At 41.6% G+C, this 15,791-nt stretch overlaps 1 protein-coding gene across 8 annotated transcripts in view; it reads right to left on the bottom strand.

Moving 5' to 3' along the window:
• The window catches only part of LOC120902622 (zinc finger protein 497), a 55,489-nt gene extending 44,866 nt beyond the window's left edge, over positions 1-10,623 (bottom strand). For 5 of the 8 annotated variants that reach the window (XM_040311491.1, XM_040311497.1, XM_040311498.1 and 2 more), the window contains exons 1-2: positions 7,150-7,566; positions 4,339-5,799 (exon numbers count right to left, since the gene is read on the bottom strand). The gene's annotated coding sequence lies outside the window, so the exon portion shown is untranslated. The other 3 variants (XM_040311492.1, XM_040311495.1, XM_040311493.1) reach the window with 3 other exon arrangements.
• Between the last annotated feature and the right edge of the window lie 5,168 nt (positions 10,624-15,791).

The raw sequence follows: 15,791 nt of genomic DNA, 5'->3' as shown, positions 1-15,791 counted from the left end.
TTCAAGCGTCAAGAGAGACTTGGCAAATCCAAGAGTCAAGACTAAAGATAGTTAATTACAGTCGTTCCTGCTAAATTTTGACTCCAATTCACCTATTGTTAACTCGAAGACATACATTTTTGACAGTGTTCTTAAATTTTTGTGTCTAAGGCATCAATTTTTGACTGAAAGTCAATTGATTTCTTTACAAAATTAAACGTTTTTTTCTGAAACTGAAAATTTCTGAATATTTTCTCAATAAAAATATCAAATTACACAGTTTTTGTATTGTTTATGTGATTTAAAATTACAATTGTCAAAAATATACTCAAATATCTTGCAAGATTATCAAAATTCCTACAAGAATTTTACATTAATGAATCACAGACAAATATAGGTGTGGAAGAGTAAAAAACATATGTGCACTGTCAAAAATTGATGCCTCAGAGTCAAAATTTGGTGGCAACGACTGTATTTTACCCGAATGTTAATGTATCGTCGTCTAAGGACGTTTAAAGACAATAAGATCTGAATAGAAATTCCCCAATTTCAGCCAGAATACTAATTATTTACAAACAAGATCAGAAAAATAAAAAGGACTTTATATGATCAATTTTGGATAAAAACATCTAACATCTGTATACAAAGAAGAAAATTGTACATCATAGTTGGTGGACAAAACTAGCAATTAAGTTGCAACAAAAGAGACAATCGTATCAGGTATATAGGAAATATTTCCATTTTAAAGTTAAGCAATTGTCTGAAATTTCAATTTGGATAAGAGCAAGAGAGACTTGCAGCAAATATGATATAACGAGCGAGTGCTAAAAGTGTAACGTTTGTACTTATGTAGTAATATTATCTAACCCCTTAGATACTTTGTCCATTGGGATAACAAAACTCCGGAAACCATTATAAAACAACACAGCACGCCAGAAACTGTGACACACTCTAGCACATCGGTGAATCTCTTGCTCGGCGGCCCCAAAAAAACCCAGAACCGCATTCATAAACACCAGAATCGATCTTTGTATCGTACGAAACAAGCTGGTATCCACGGACAGGTTAAGTTAGCGTGGGGCTGCGTCGTGTGTGTAGTGCGCGAATTTTGTTTTTTTTTTTGGCAAACCCTCCCTCTTGCTTGACTCGCCAACGCCCTCCCGCCCAGTCGCCCCAGTCGGCGTCTGCCAACGTCCCCCACACACACCAGTCCCCATTGCACGGTCGGCGTTTTGGCACGGATATTGTGTGGGCAAAATTCGCCAGCGGAAGAACGCGCGCGCATTCCGCGTTCTTCGCCGTTTCGCTTCCATGGCCGTTTTTACTCTTTTATTGCTGCACACACACACACGCGCGCGCGACTCTTCGCTTCCACTTGTTTCCGTACTTTGAATGTCCGTTGTTGTATTATTCCGTTCCATCCGTTCCTGCTGCCCTTTCATCCCGCACACCCCTGTCTGTCTGTTTGTGTTCTGCAACTCACCCCTCATCGATTGTGCACTGACACACACACACACACACGCCGCCTAACTCCCGCGCTAGCAGGGCCCTGGCCGTGTGTTCGCAGATTTGTTTCGATTAGGTTGTTATATTTTTTTTTTGCTGCTGCTAGTTACTGCTTCTTCCTCTTTACACTCTTGCGCGCTCTGCACTCTGCGCCCGCAATTATCGTCTCTTTTCGGGGTGGTTTCGCGTCGCGTCGCGCTAGAACCAACGACCGCGGCCGACCGAAAAGACAACGCGGCCCACCGATGCCACCGACGTGCGACGGGACGGACGGCCGGTCCGGTCGCCCCGGAGACCGGTTGCTGGTGTTTTCGGCATACCCGTAGCAGCTCGAATCCCGCTCGAATTTCGTGTGCATATAGCGCGGTTTTTCGTTTTCGTGTGTGCGTTGTTGCTGCTTCTGCTGGTTCGTCTTACTTAATTTCTTCTCTTCTTCATTGGTCAATCCCAGGGCGCTACCGCGCGGTTCTGATACGATCTGCAGTTCTTTGCGGAGCGGGGTGTCCCCTCCACAGCAAACAAAAATACCGCACAAGCATGCGTTTTTAGAGGTCATTTACGTTGCCAATGTTTCGCTGCACCAAAGTGCAGTTTCAAGCTGATCTGTATGGGTTTTATTTTAATATTAAATTTTGCACTTGTCGAGAATCATGATTTTCAAACTATGCGCTACAACGACGGCGAGAAATCAGCTCCCCATTTTCTCCACCATCACATTCTCCTTCCAGCTCGTGTGTCATTTCCTTTCTAATATCATTGTACGGTCGTTTGTTTTTTTTTTTTAAATTCAATAATGCTCTTTTGCATAGATAAAAGCAACCAAACATCAAACGACCCATACCCATTTGAAAGAGTCGTATTTCTGGTTTTGCAACTTGTGGCCGAATTTGGGTAGACCTGATTATGAGAGCAAACCGGACACAAACAAAAAAACATACACACGCACACAGTGAAGAAATCCGGTTTTCAAAGACATCCCCCGAAAAGTGCACACACGTGCATGGACGGGCGATTTTTTGTATTTTTTTCTGCGCGAGGGAATATACATCGAGGGAAGCGCATTTTGCTGGTGGCACGAGAAAAAAGGGTGAAAAGAGTTCAATCTCCTCACAAAGACGAACGCATAACATCTCGAAAAAAATCTCAGTTAACACTTGTTGAACGAACGAACATTCTTCAAAATAAATGCTTCTTAAAAACCTTTTTAAGAAACATTGGAGTTGAAAGGGGAGACTTCAGCAAACTCCATGCAGTGAGGTAATTTTGTGAAAATAGTGTTTTATAATAAAATTCTGATTAAAGGCTGATCTTCTTCTACTTTTTATATTTTAGAGAAGAGGCTTTGGGTCCAACGAAGTTCTCCAGCGGTTGCTTGGATGCTTTTGGCTTAGTTTACATCCATACAATGGCAACCGTTTTGGTTATGGAAAACGCAACGCCGAAATTATAGTCAGAATTCAATAGATTAACGTATTTCGTGGTTTTCGAGATATTTCCATTTTTAAGTCCTAATTTTTAGCTGAAACATAGTTTAAGCATGTCATCTACAATGTGCGAGAAAAGTTTTCCAAAAAGTGGTCAAAAGGGACTGTTCAGGAAGTTTCAAAAACAGAAAATAGGTGTCCTACTTTAGGTGGCCGCCAATATAGGTCCAGATGTGTGGAAATGTCGCAACAATATTTCCACAAAAAAAACTGCAACAATAAAAGCTAACAAGACTTATTAAGAACCACGCAGCCGGATAGTCAATCTTTGCTTAAAGCGATGGTCCATATGAGACTAGAACCCAGGACGGGCATTTTGTTAAGTCGTTCAAGTTGAAACCCAATACTGCGGGATTCTCTAATGCAAAAAAAGAAAAATGAAAACCACTGGATTGGATAGTCCCATGACTGAGACAGATGCAGGTACTATTTTTGGGCCCAAATCAAAATGGGAACAGTATCAGGGCCTAAAAACAGGGCCTGTTTCAGGTCCGATATGGAGCAAGTACCAGTATGGGCCTGGGATCAGCTCCAGCACCAATATAGAGTCAAGATCAATTCCAAACCTGGTATAGGCTCGGGATCAATTCCATGAACAGTATGATGTCAGGATCAGTTATAGAACCGGTAAGGAGTTAAGATCAGGACCAGTGTAGGTTTATGACTAATTCTAACGCCTGGATTGGAGTAAGTTCCAGTGTCAGTATGAGATCTGCAAAACTCCAGAATTGACATGCGTTCGGGATCATTCGCAGGATCGGTATGAGTTCTGAAATTCTGGTATGAGTTCTTTAAGTTTTCCCCTTAAAAGTCACCAGGAATTGGCGTTGTCTTTTAAAAAATGCTCTGCACGTATCCTAAACTTATAATTTGTTTTAATCCTGTAACCGGGCCAAATTCAAATTATATTTGAAAATTAATGTTATTATTGGCGTAATAAGACTGACGATTAAAAACAATGTATGTAACATGATTGCCAAATAATAAGAAATTCATTCTGAATAGCAAAACGACCATCAAATTATTGCAAGATCAAATCAACACAAGGAAACAAAAAACTATAATTCAACATGCTCGAGGTTAATTATATTGCATTATGATTATTTTTCAGCAATTAGCCTCAGTCGTGTCGTAATGACAGCTTGGCTAGTCAAAGCTTCTGATAAATCATTGCACAGTTTCCATATTTTGTATGACATCGATACAATACTTTACAGGTATCGTGAGTATTGTAATGGTTAATATTTTATAACAGTCGTTTGTTGTACATTTTATCGAATACATTTAAATTGAACGCATTGCATCGAATCGCACGTTTATGACCCTCATTTCACACCAAAAACAAACATTACTAAAACATACAACTTACCACAATGTAAAAGGTTACGCCAAAAATCAAACAGGAAAACACTCCAAACGGCTGCACGCGCGGTAACGGCAACGGTAATAAACGATGTGTTAGTTGTATTTCTGCTCTTTCCCTCGCTAACGCTTGTTTCTTGCCGACTTTTGCTCAAATTATAGTCTTGATCACACTCAATCAGAACAAAATAGTAATAAACTAAAACAACATCTCACACACGCACTTCATCACACTCAGACGCACACAGACACCTTATCAGCACCGTTTTGTTGGGTTGGAACGTTTGAAAGCGGACGCGGACGCGGATCGCAGTCAGAGCACACCGATGATGTGCTCCGAGTCAAACGCTATGCTCTGGATCGGCGGGCGCTTCACACTGCAGGACGCACTAAGCGCGAAACTTCGCGGATAGCGAGCCGGGCTGTTCATCGACGACAGCAGCACCACCACCGGGCGGCAGCAGTTCCACCAGCGGTGCCAGATTTTCCGCCAGCCATTCTAATTACTTGCGCAACGTTGGTTAAATCCACAGCAGTGGAGCAAATGGACACACGCGCGCTTCTTCTTTTTTCCCTGTTATCGGTGATGTTTGCGAAAAAGTGCAACTATTTCCTCCCCCGAGCGCTGGGTTAATGCAGTTTTAAATGGTTCCCAATTTTAGCAAACGGGCGCGCTCTGTCCTCGTCCTTGAGCTCGTTGGCGGCGGTGGCGATGGTGGTGATTGACCCGCGCGAGACAAATTAATCGTACCGGGCAAATTGTTTCATACTTTTTGCATTACTTTGTCCGTTGTTGGCACCATTTTTAGTTGCGGTTTTTTTCTTCTTTTTTTGATTTTTTTTTGGTAAACTATGCCTCACTTAAAATGTTCCCTGGGCGTTAAACGTTAGCTTGCGAGCTTGTAATTTTGACAGCAGCTAATACCGGCACTGTGTGTGTGTGCTTGTTCTATGGTTTGAAAATACAGTTTGCAGAGCGTAAGTGACTGTTTAACTGAACGATTTTGGTAAGCTACACCCGTTTTTTAAAGTCCTGCCAAACATGGGTGAGAAAAGAAGAGGCAAAATTCCGGATGAAGCACACACCGTCACTTGAGTTTTCACACACTAAAACTTAACACACTGTTGGGTTGGGGTTTTTGTATCATAAAAAAATAACGGAGCGCAAAAGGAAAAACAAAACAAAACAATATGACAAATCGTATCAGATGGTTGCACTCTTCTACATATTTTGTGCGGCCTGTGTCTGTTGCTTCTGTAACTGGTTGCGCGTTGCAGAATTGGAAGATTTCGGTTTCAACACAACTTTAGCACTTCAAAACACACTCTTTCACATGCTTTCCGTAGCCCCGTGCGTATTTCCAAAGTTCACACAGAAAGGGTTTAAACTTGTTGTTGTTTTCTTCAAATTGTTTGCCTTTTAGATGAACTAATGCATGCCGAAAATCAGTCCCGCAGGATGCAGTACCTAGAAAGAGAAACACACGGTATTAGTAATAGTCACACACCAGTGCATAAGAGATGCTCGGAACCGTAACGCCCTGTAACGCATTTAAATAATCCATTTTGTAACGTTTACACTTAGCCTCATTGTAAGTACTTGTGACAAAAGACACGAATGTGTTACATAGGAAAAAATACTCTATTTTATGTCCAAGAAGATGAAATCCTAGCAATATCTCACCAACACCCCTTAATACTACTACTGCTACCACTCTTGCAGCTAGCACTAATCGTGCACTATCAAACGCTCCCTCAATCATTTAACGTTTCGTGCGACCGCTCCATGCATCAGTCAGACCTTCCTTCAGCTTTCCGACAGACCGCACACAAGACAAAGCGGGAAAAATGTCATTTTTTTGTGTGTCAATTCCTCTCTGCCTGCATGCTCCCCATTCCACCCACACATACACGCCGTGCCACGACGCACGCCACTTCGCATCCATCGCGGCTTGTCGAATGTTGGAAGGTGTAGAGAGCGGTCGAGGATCCAAGAGCGAAGTGGCAGAGCAGCCGGAAAACAAGGCTGCCGTACCATTTTTACCTCCTACATCCCCGTGACCGTTCGAGAAAAATATATATATCTGTTACCCTCCCCAAAAAAAAACCCCGAATATCACCGGCACTGACACACACACACACACATGTACCGCGAACCGTTTCGGAGACTCGGTGGTGTAATCGCGCGCGCGGCCCATCAAACGGAAAAGCGGAACATCCCGCCGTTTCCGACGTGGTGTTAGTTTCGTCGTGGCCGTTCTTGTGTCGTTTTTTTGTGTGTGTGTTTAGCAGTAGTAGTGGCGTGCTCCGTATATGTGTGAGATTCTCTTTTTTCGGTGATGATGACGGTGATGATGACCAGAGGAGCCAGAGGAGCGAAGAACGAAGCAAGAGAAGCAAAAAAAACCCTCACCTAGGGGAGGGAAAAAAGAATTTTGTCGATCGCCGACGTAATCGTCATGGAGACGGGATGAAGAGACACGGTGTGCGCGAGGTGCGTGACATCAGATTTTCACAGGAAATTGAGCACAAGGAAGGGAAGGTTTGCACGTTTGCGACGCGGAGCTCGGAAAGGGCCTGACAGACAGGTACCACATCATATTCCCTTCAGTATTTTTTCTAATGCAGCGCGACGGTCGCACAAATCTACTTAAGCGGAGAAGATTTGGTTACCACACGTCTACACTAAAACACTTTTGAAGAGAAGAAAAAAAATGTACCACTAAAAAAAGGAAACACCTCTCACAGCCCCAAATCTGCCACCGTACACTTTTAGACTGTTGCAGCACCTCGGAGCTGCTCCTACACTAGCACGTACCGTGTATTAGTCGTTTCACACTGAAACCTTCTCTTATCCGGAGTTGTGCTCCCGCACGGGGGTTGCAGCTACTAATGATTTCAAACCCCGAAAACTGAACTTGAGCCACCTGAAGATGAACGTAAACCTTTCAGTGTTAATCACTCGGAGCAGCCACCATCACCCTTGCAAGCAGTAGCACGCAACACGGAGCCGCGCGCGCGAATTTCGGAAACCCCGCCGAAACACCGAAACACCGAGGCAGTGCGCGGAACCAACTTTTAAACGGTAAAATGGGGGGCTTGGGGCGGGAGATGGCGGTTTGTTTGGGGGAAGGAAGGAGGGCCAGACTTTTGAATAACAAAATAATAATAATTCCACACCGGGATCACAAGTGCGGCCGCTGCTGCTGCTGCTGGTGCCGCCGAACGGATAAAGAGCATATTACAGACTGAGTGCGTTTTCTCTGTTTTCTATTTTAGCTGGTTCGCGGAACCGCGCTGCTGCTCGCCAGTGCGTGCACTCTCTCTCTCTCTCTCTCTCAGCAACGGCTGGGAGATTTCCGAGATTTTCGCTCCAGAGGGGTTGCAACTCGGCAACGAGCGAGATGGAGCGATATATACTTGGGGCGAGCAGATTCAGTAAGAGCGTTGCAGAGTGTGCAAAGGAAAGAGACAGCGAGAGCATTTGGGGGGATGAGAGTCCCGGTCTTTTTGACTCACACTCTCGCTCGCTGTCTCTCTTTCGCTGTACTTGTCCCTCTCTTCGGAGAATCCTTTTGACTGACTGAGTTGAGAGACACAATGAGGGAGCGTCGGACGCGCTCTTTTCCCGCAAACCAACGAAACCGTTGGTGCATCCACGCGTGGGGCATGCGGGTGAGAGAGTGCAAAAGGAAGGAAAGAAAGAAAAAAACCTCCCTTATACATGGGCCAAATTGTCGAAATGCAACCTTCAACTTGTTCGTCCATTTTTTTTTATCTTTTTGTTTCGTGAACTTGTGTGCGTGAGCGAGAAAAAGGGGAAACACATTTTACATACAGTTGCCGGGTGACTGTTTTTTTTTTTGTCATTGCAACCGGCTTTGTGCGTGTAGTTGTGGATGGGGAAAAATTAAACCTACAAAGAGAGAGAGAGAGAAAGAGCGTCCTGAGTGTGGCTCAGGCTGCACTATGGGCCGCGTTTGCTCGATCGTCCGAATGCAAATGTGCAGTGCTCACGCTTATCGTGTTATGGCGGATGGATGCACCAAAGGGGAAAGGGAAGGGGGAAGGCAGCGGCTGGCAGCGAGCAAAGCTGTAATGAAAGTGAAACAATGGGCTGCCAGTGAAAGTGGGAAAACCATGTACGGGGGTGAAAATTAGCCGCGAGCACTGTATCGCCTGGCGTGGTGAAGCACCAGGTGACTCCATCGGGTTGGAGGAAAATGCGATCACTGGGTGTACCAGTGGGATTTTCTTGTGAATAAGGTTTAGAAGGCAATTGAAAGCAATGAAGTGAAGATATTCATAACAAAACAATAAATAAAAATAGCTTCAAAAATATAAAATATTAAGAAAACATTACAATTATTCGCATTTTTTCTTAATTATTTATTATGTTTTATATACATCGTTGCAGCAATTTTTAACATAATGCTGTTTTGGAATAATAATAATAAGAAGAAGAAGAAAAAGAAGAAGAAGAAGAAAGAAGAAAAACAAGAAGAAGAATAACAAAAAGAAGAAGAAACAGAAGAAGAAGAATAAAAGAAGAAGAAGAAGAACCAGAAGAAGTAGTAGAAGAAGAAGAAAAGGAAAAGGAAGAAGAAGAAAAAAAAGCATTAATGGTATATTGTAAGAACATTTGTATTTTAAAAACTAGTTTTTTGTTCTACAATATTATCAATGCTTTTTGCTTACAACTTTCAACATAATTATTTATATTCTTTTAGATATAACGCGCCATTTAAAAAATGAATTAAATACCATCTTGTAGTAAATTCCTAGAAATTTTTAAAATGTCTAGCATCCACTTTAATAACTCCAACAAATGATAAATTCCAATTTAATTTTCAACAAGCTACCGTAAAAAAATCGTAAATGATCAAACTACAAGAAAACAAGATAATAACTTTAAATCTGTACTAGTAATTAATACTGTAACATAGAAAAAAAAATGGATATATTAAAATTAGTATTAATATTTTTTCTCATATATATAATCCATTATAAGGAGATTAGAAGAATAAAACAAATAAAGAACAATTATATAAACACTAAACTAAACTAAACTAAAATAAATAAAAAAATATGAGCAAAAAAAGGAAAACAAAAACACTCCAAAAAACAACACATTAAAACGGACTTAAGAAATCATCACAAACGTATTCCAATACGTATCTGGTAGCAATGATAAACAAATGGCAGAGAAGCAGACAACGAACCCCTCACAATTACCACCACTATGCGAATATCTGCTACCGTTTTGCCTAACGTGTTCCCTTACCGCCTCTGCATGTGTGTGGAAGAAATATCGTACAAGTGCACCGCACAATTTTGCTTACTGCCACCCCCTCCCCTCCCTAACAACCCCTAACAACATGGGATGGAACTTTGGTCCACGTTTTGGGGCCTCTGCCATTTTTTTTGCGTTTTAATTTTGACTCACCAAACGCGTATGTTTGCTTATCGAAGTAAAGCACCGAGCGCACACACACACACATAGCACGGAGCTGCATTTGTTTGAATATTTGCAATGCGCAACGAATAGCTCGAAAACATATGATAAACGGGTGTTTAGAATTAAATTAGCAAAAAAGGCAACGACTAACAAAGAGAGGAATACACCTGTCCACACTTTATTAGAGCTGTGGGGCATTCATCGAACACTGGGCAGAAAGTAAACACACATACACACGCACACAGTTACACGCAAACACACACATGGGACACTTCCAACCGCCCCCCGTGCGCGTAGAGTTTTTTTCGTTTTTTTCGCATCAAATTCGCGATATATTCATCACCCTCGCTTGACGTTTCTGCCCCAGCGAACGAACCGCATTAGTATTGGTCACCGGATCGACGCGCGTCATCCGCTCTCACAGGCACCCGGCCATACAGGCACACTGCAGACCTGTCACCCAAAGTATGCTTCCAACGCGGAAGGTCAACGATGCGACCCGAAAAAAAAAACGCGCGCGCACTAACTAAATTCCGATCGCTGTAATAGATTTTGGTTTTGGAGCCTCAATTACACGCAGCTAGATCAAAAAAACCTACCTACTATGATGTAAACCACTGTCAGCAGAGAGTACAGCACCGCTGTCGCCGGGTTTGTCGTTGTTTGCTGCGCGCGTCGTCTTGGCCTGTGAAGAGCGTTTAGACGCGATGACGCGAAAGTACGGCTTAGCACACGGCCAGCCAGCCACACTGTGACCGGCACCGGATCCGTTTTGGTGGATTGGTGAGAGCGAGCGGTTAAGTGTGTAAGTTTCAGTGTTTTTTTTTCTAAATTAAAAGTCGCCTCTTTACACAGGCTCTAGCTGTGTGTCGCGCAGTAGTAGTTGCAAACGCACGACCGCGAGGGTGTGGAGAGTAACACCGGCAAACACAGTCGCCGGTCCGGCTTGTCGTTGGGGTGTGTGTTTCTTTCTCTCTCTCGCTCTCTCTCCCATTAGGTTCCACCATGCGATGTGTGCGAAATCGAGAATATATTGTGTGCGCGAGCGCGAGACGCGCTTTTTTCGCGAAATTCACCCCCACCAACACATTGACACGAAAAAAAAAATGGGTAGGGGGAGCGATGCCATCCATAACACGCGCACGGTGGGAGCGATTGTAATGCAAGCAAACGGGGCAAAATGGGCACCCTTTATTTGAGTATTACTTCTTTATTATTATTATTATTGGTATTATTATTATTATTATTTATTATTATTAAATGTCGGTCTCGTAGTACAGTCGTCAACTCGTACGACTTCACAACATGCCCGTCATGGGTTCAATCCCCAAATAGACCGTGCCGCCATACGTAGGACTGACTATCCTGCTATGGGGGGAATCAATTAGTCACTGAAAGCCAAGCCCACAAGTGGGTACAGGCAGGCCTTGACCGACATCGGTTGTTGAGCCAAAGAAGAAGAAGAAGATTATTATTATTATTGGTATTTTTATTATTTTTATTATTATTATTATTATTATTATTATTATTATTATTATTATTATTATTATTATTATTATTATTATTATTATTATTATTATTATTATTATTATTATTTTTATTATTATTATTATTATTATTATTATTATTATTATTATTATTATTATTATTGTTATTATTATTGGTATTACTATTATTTTATTATTATTATTATTGTAGAATATACAAAATCCCATCTTTATTATATGGCTACCTTGGCAGAGATCATACCTTTAGTTTAAGTACCGTGTAAAGAATTACCGTCTCGCTCTAACAATCTTGACATAAAATGTCAAGTCAACTGTCAAAAAATAAAAAAGAAAAGCCAATCTACGTTGAAGATTCAGAGAGACAAAACGTGTTTTAAGACTTATGTAATTTTACATTATTATTATTATTATTATTATTAATATTATTATTATTATTATTATTATTATTATTATTATTATTATTATTTATTATTTATTTATTACCAAATTAATCAAAGCTAATTTTGTACAATGAAGACACAAGCAAAAGACTATACTCTATGAGGTAAGCGAATCAACATATGCGTTACAAATGTTTAGTTACTATTTAACGAAGTTTAGATAGGTCTGCCAATGTTTACGTGAAGATGAACAATGTGCAAAAGCAGCTTAACATGACTGCCTTGGGGCAAAATGGGCAGCTGCTTTTGACATATGGCGCTTGATGAGGCTATGGTGAAGTATTTGTCCCCAGAATACAGCTACACGTGCACAGCTTCAAAACTTCCGATTTTGTTGATTTAAACGTGTTAAAAGTGTTTTAAATTGTAAAGTTTTTTAAAGACTTTGCACAGGGTTTCCAGATCAGTCAATCGAAAGATTGGAAGAGAAAACATTTCGCGACGTGTGTGAAAAGGCTTAGGCCAGTACCTGTTGCTGTGGCCTACATTGCCCGAGTGTTATGGCGTTTGCCGATTTGTGTAGATATGCCCATTTTGTCCCAGAACTATGCCCATTTTGGGCCCGCATGTCAACTAAAAAAAACTTTTGTTTAATAGTTTTTGTAAACATATTTTAGTGGCTTTGTGGTAATTTTATTCCATAGCTGTGTTTAAGAGATATATAATAATGCAAGAATAATTTGTTCAAATCAAAAATTCAAATCAATGTCAAATCAATCCATGAAACAGCTTAGCATATCCATTTTGCCCCGCTTTCCCACACATCGTTCGCTCGATGCCATCAGGAGCATCATCACACACGCTTGCTCGCGCGTTCGTCGTTTTCTTTTTGGTGGTGTGCGTTATTGCAAATTTTTTTTTCGCACACCCTTGTTTTTTTCTGTTCTGCGATTTATTCAACGCTAAAAGGGGCAAAAGAAAAAGGTAACACACATTTGCTAATCACATGGAAAAAAAAAAACAAAAAAATGGAAAAGAACATCACCATGCTACCGGTTTTACACGACACTTTTGGGACATAGACGTTTGTACTTTTCTACCAGCCAAAAACCAGCTTCAGCTTCAACTCGTCTTAATTAGGTGATTTTTGTCCTTTTTTCCTATCAATGATAAGAGAGCTCCCCTAGGCTTCGGTCAGCAGGTTGGATACAACTGATCGACCGTGTGCGTGATCGATCACAACAAATCCTAGAACGAGTAAGATACCTCACAGGCCTCGATGCCCAACTCTCCCGACGTCTGACGTCAGCTCTTGTGCGCTGAGTCACACTCCCCCAAAACGCTGCTTCGACCCACTCCCCCCTTTTGTGCGCTCGGCTGTACCGCTGTCGTTAGAATCGCGAGCCAGAGAGACCGAGAGCCGTGCTCACCCATACTGACGCCCGCTCCACGGTTTGCTTTCCCGCGGGTGCATGCATGCGCACTCGGTTTGTTATTTTAGACATCTTGTGAAAATGCCGCCACTCTGTTGGGGAGAGATGGCATTTTTTGTTGTTGCGTGGCCTGCTTCCTTCTATCTCTGCTCTGCAATGCTCGAGTAGGAATGTGTTGTCTATTTTTATTACTAGTTTTACTTCCACAAACGGTACACAATTTTTCAACAAAATTTTTGTTTGGCATTCGAACGAATGTGCTCCTTGGCTCTCTCTCTCTCTCTCTTTCCAAACGGCAGTGGCGGGAAAGACGCACTGCACAACGACTCACCAACACGGCCCGATGGAATGCGCGTACTCGCCCGCAAACCGTAGCTGACATGGCGCCAAAGGTTTGATGTTGGGGTTAGAGAGGCTCCCAGCTGATAATTATGATGCTTCCTCTGCCTTTCCCTCTGTCTCTGGCAGAGCTTTATTTACATTGTGGAAAACATCGGCAGACGGTTTCCAGGAGTGTGATTTAACTTCGTTCAAGAGCCGTTTGTTGCCTGTCCGTCAAACGCCCCTTGCAGCGCAGACACCTTGGGCAGACGTGTTGTTGTGATAAGGTATTAATTTGATGTGTATGAATTTCCATTGACCCATGCACGGTACTTATTTATTTTGTCTAGCAGCTCGAAAAAAGGAAGTTTTAGGCCAATTATTTCCCCCCAGCAAGATCGCAACCTTATTCTTGGGAACTCTCTCTACTCCTCTTCGGGATCTGGCTAGCACGCGCAACGCCACAAAAACCACGCGCACCACGCGTACGTGTAATTACTTCCTCGGCATCCGCGCGGTTCCGCTGGGATGCTGTGACGGTTGTCCGATTGTACGAAAAGGCAAACAACAAATCCCCTTCCCCTTTTGTCGACGACAGTTCATAGTTTTGGTGGCTTGTGGCAGCAGATAACCTTTTTTCCGCCCCGGGGAGCAACCAGCGCAATCGTGGCCAGCGTCAGCAGATTATAACAAAGCGCGTAAAAAATACAAACGCGGCGAGATTTCGGCTAATCGTGCGTACATCATGCAAGACTTTAGCGGCATTTGAGGCCGTGGCGTTTTGCTTGTGCAGGACGGGTTCGCTCGAGCGTGGCTGAAGCAGGAGGACGGTGCTCCGTTGAGGACCGGTCAAGACTGCACGGACCGCCGCACAAGCAGCAAAGGCTGATGTGATGGCATGTGTGGTATCACGACCTAGCGCAATGCGATTATATGTAGCTTTCGCAGTTTCGGGATGATTCGTGTGTTCTGTGTGTATGTTTTTTGTAGCGTTACAATGTAGCTTGAGTTTTTACTGTTTATTTTTCTAGCCAACAATCACAAGCACTGATAAAAGTGTCTGGTTTTGATGAATCGAGCCAAGGGAAGGCGGTTTGATTTAGCATTCCTGTTATTTTTTTGTTGTTGCTACGTTCGCTTTATTATTCTTCATCAAATTACGACTCTCCTTAAAGTTACATAAGCTGAAATAGATTCAATAAAATCTCAAACATTCCGGCTTGCGTCTTCCGGTTGTGATAATCCGTCCGTACCGCTTCAGGATGCGCATGTAGCTCTGATAAGACGCAACGCTACCAAAATGACCAGCAAATAACTCAAACAAAAACCCAGCCCTACCACTGACCTATTCCAATCTCACTCGCAGTGAGATGGCACTTTTTGTGAAGAATATGTTCACATCTTTGAAGTGAAACATAATTGAGCTGTAGATTAAGATGATTTATTTATGAAAAGTTGATTTGTGATTTGTTGAGTTGAGTGTAATAAAGAGCAAATTTAGTAATTATGAATGAAATGAAAAGGTCCAAAATGAATGACTTTTTGCCGCCTATTTCGTCATACGTCTTAAAGCTACTGGTTGTAGAAGGTAAGCAAGCATCCAAAGTATTTTTTTCAAAATTACTTTTTAGTATTTGATGATTTTACAAAACTTCAGGAACTCTACAAATCTCCAAACAAGGCTATACATTTCATGAGTACTATATTCTTTAAATCAGTACCAATTTTACTAGAAAGGAGCAATGGACATTTATTTAAGTCTTGTATTAAGCCATAGGTGCTCAATTCCTGTATGTTTTCTTCTTAATCAAATTGTTCCTTCTGCAATACTTAGACAGTTTCATCGGCCTATATTGATATTAAGTATAGAAATCAATGATAAAAGCACATAGTTTTGTACCGATTAACGTGTAACATTTCAATCTATTGTACACAATAATGGAATTTAAGTATGGAAATAAAATTATTAAATAACTAACTAGGAAGAAGTAAAACTTCTGTTCGTAGCTCTTACAAGAGATGTTTTAAGCCGGGGGTTTCAGCTTAGATTAAATTTATTTTTACAATTCATTATCCTACCTCTGATAGTTCCTAGCCTTCACTAATACTAATATCCGAGTTCGTTCTGTAATATGGAGTTCTTTCTGCTATAAACTAATTGCCTAGCTTTAGGCGCTAACAACTTCAATTCTATGAGTAATATTTTAATGGTTTTATAGTGTAACGAAATTAATTCAATTATTTGCACACTAAGTTTCTAGATGCTTCAAGGTTTAAATCATTTTACTTTTCGTGGCTTGATATTCGCAATTTGAAAACAACTTACACACAAAAGAGTTTATAATTGATCGAAATCAACA

Source organism: Anopheles arabiensis, chromosome 3 (genome assembly GCF_016920715.1).
Source record: "Anopheles arabiensis isolate DONGOLA chromosome 3, AaraD3, whole genome shotgun sequence".
Lineage (NCBI taxonomy): Eukaryota > Metazoa > Arthropoda > Insecta > Diptera > Culicidae > Anopheles > Anopheles arabiensis.
This window is presented reverse-complemented; position numbering and strand designations above follow the sequence as displayed.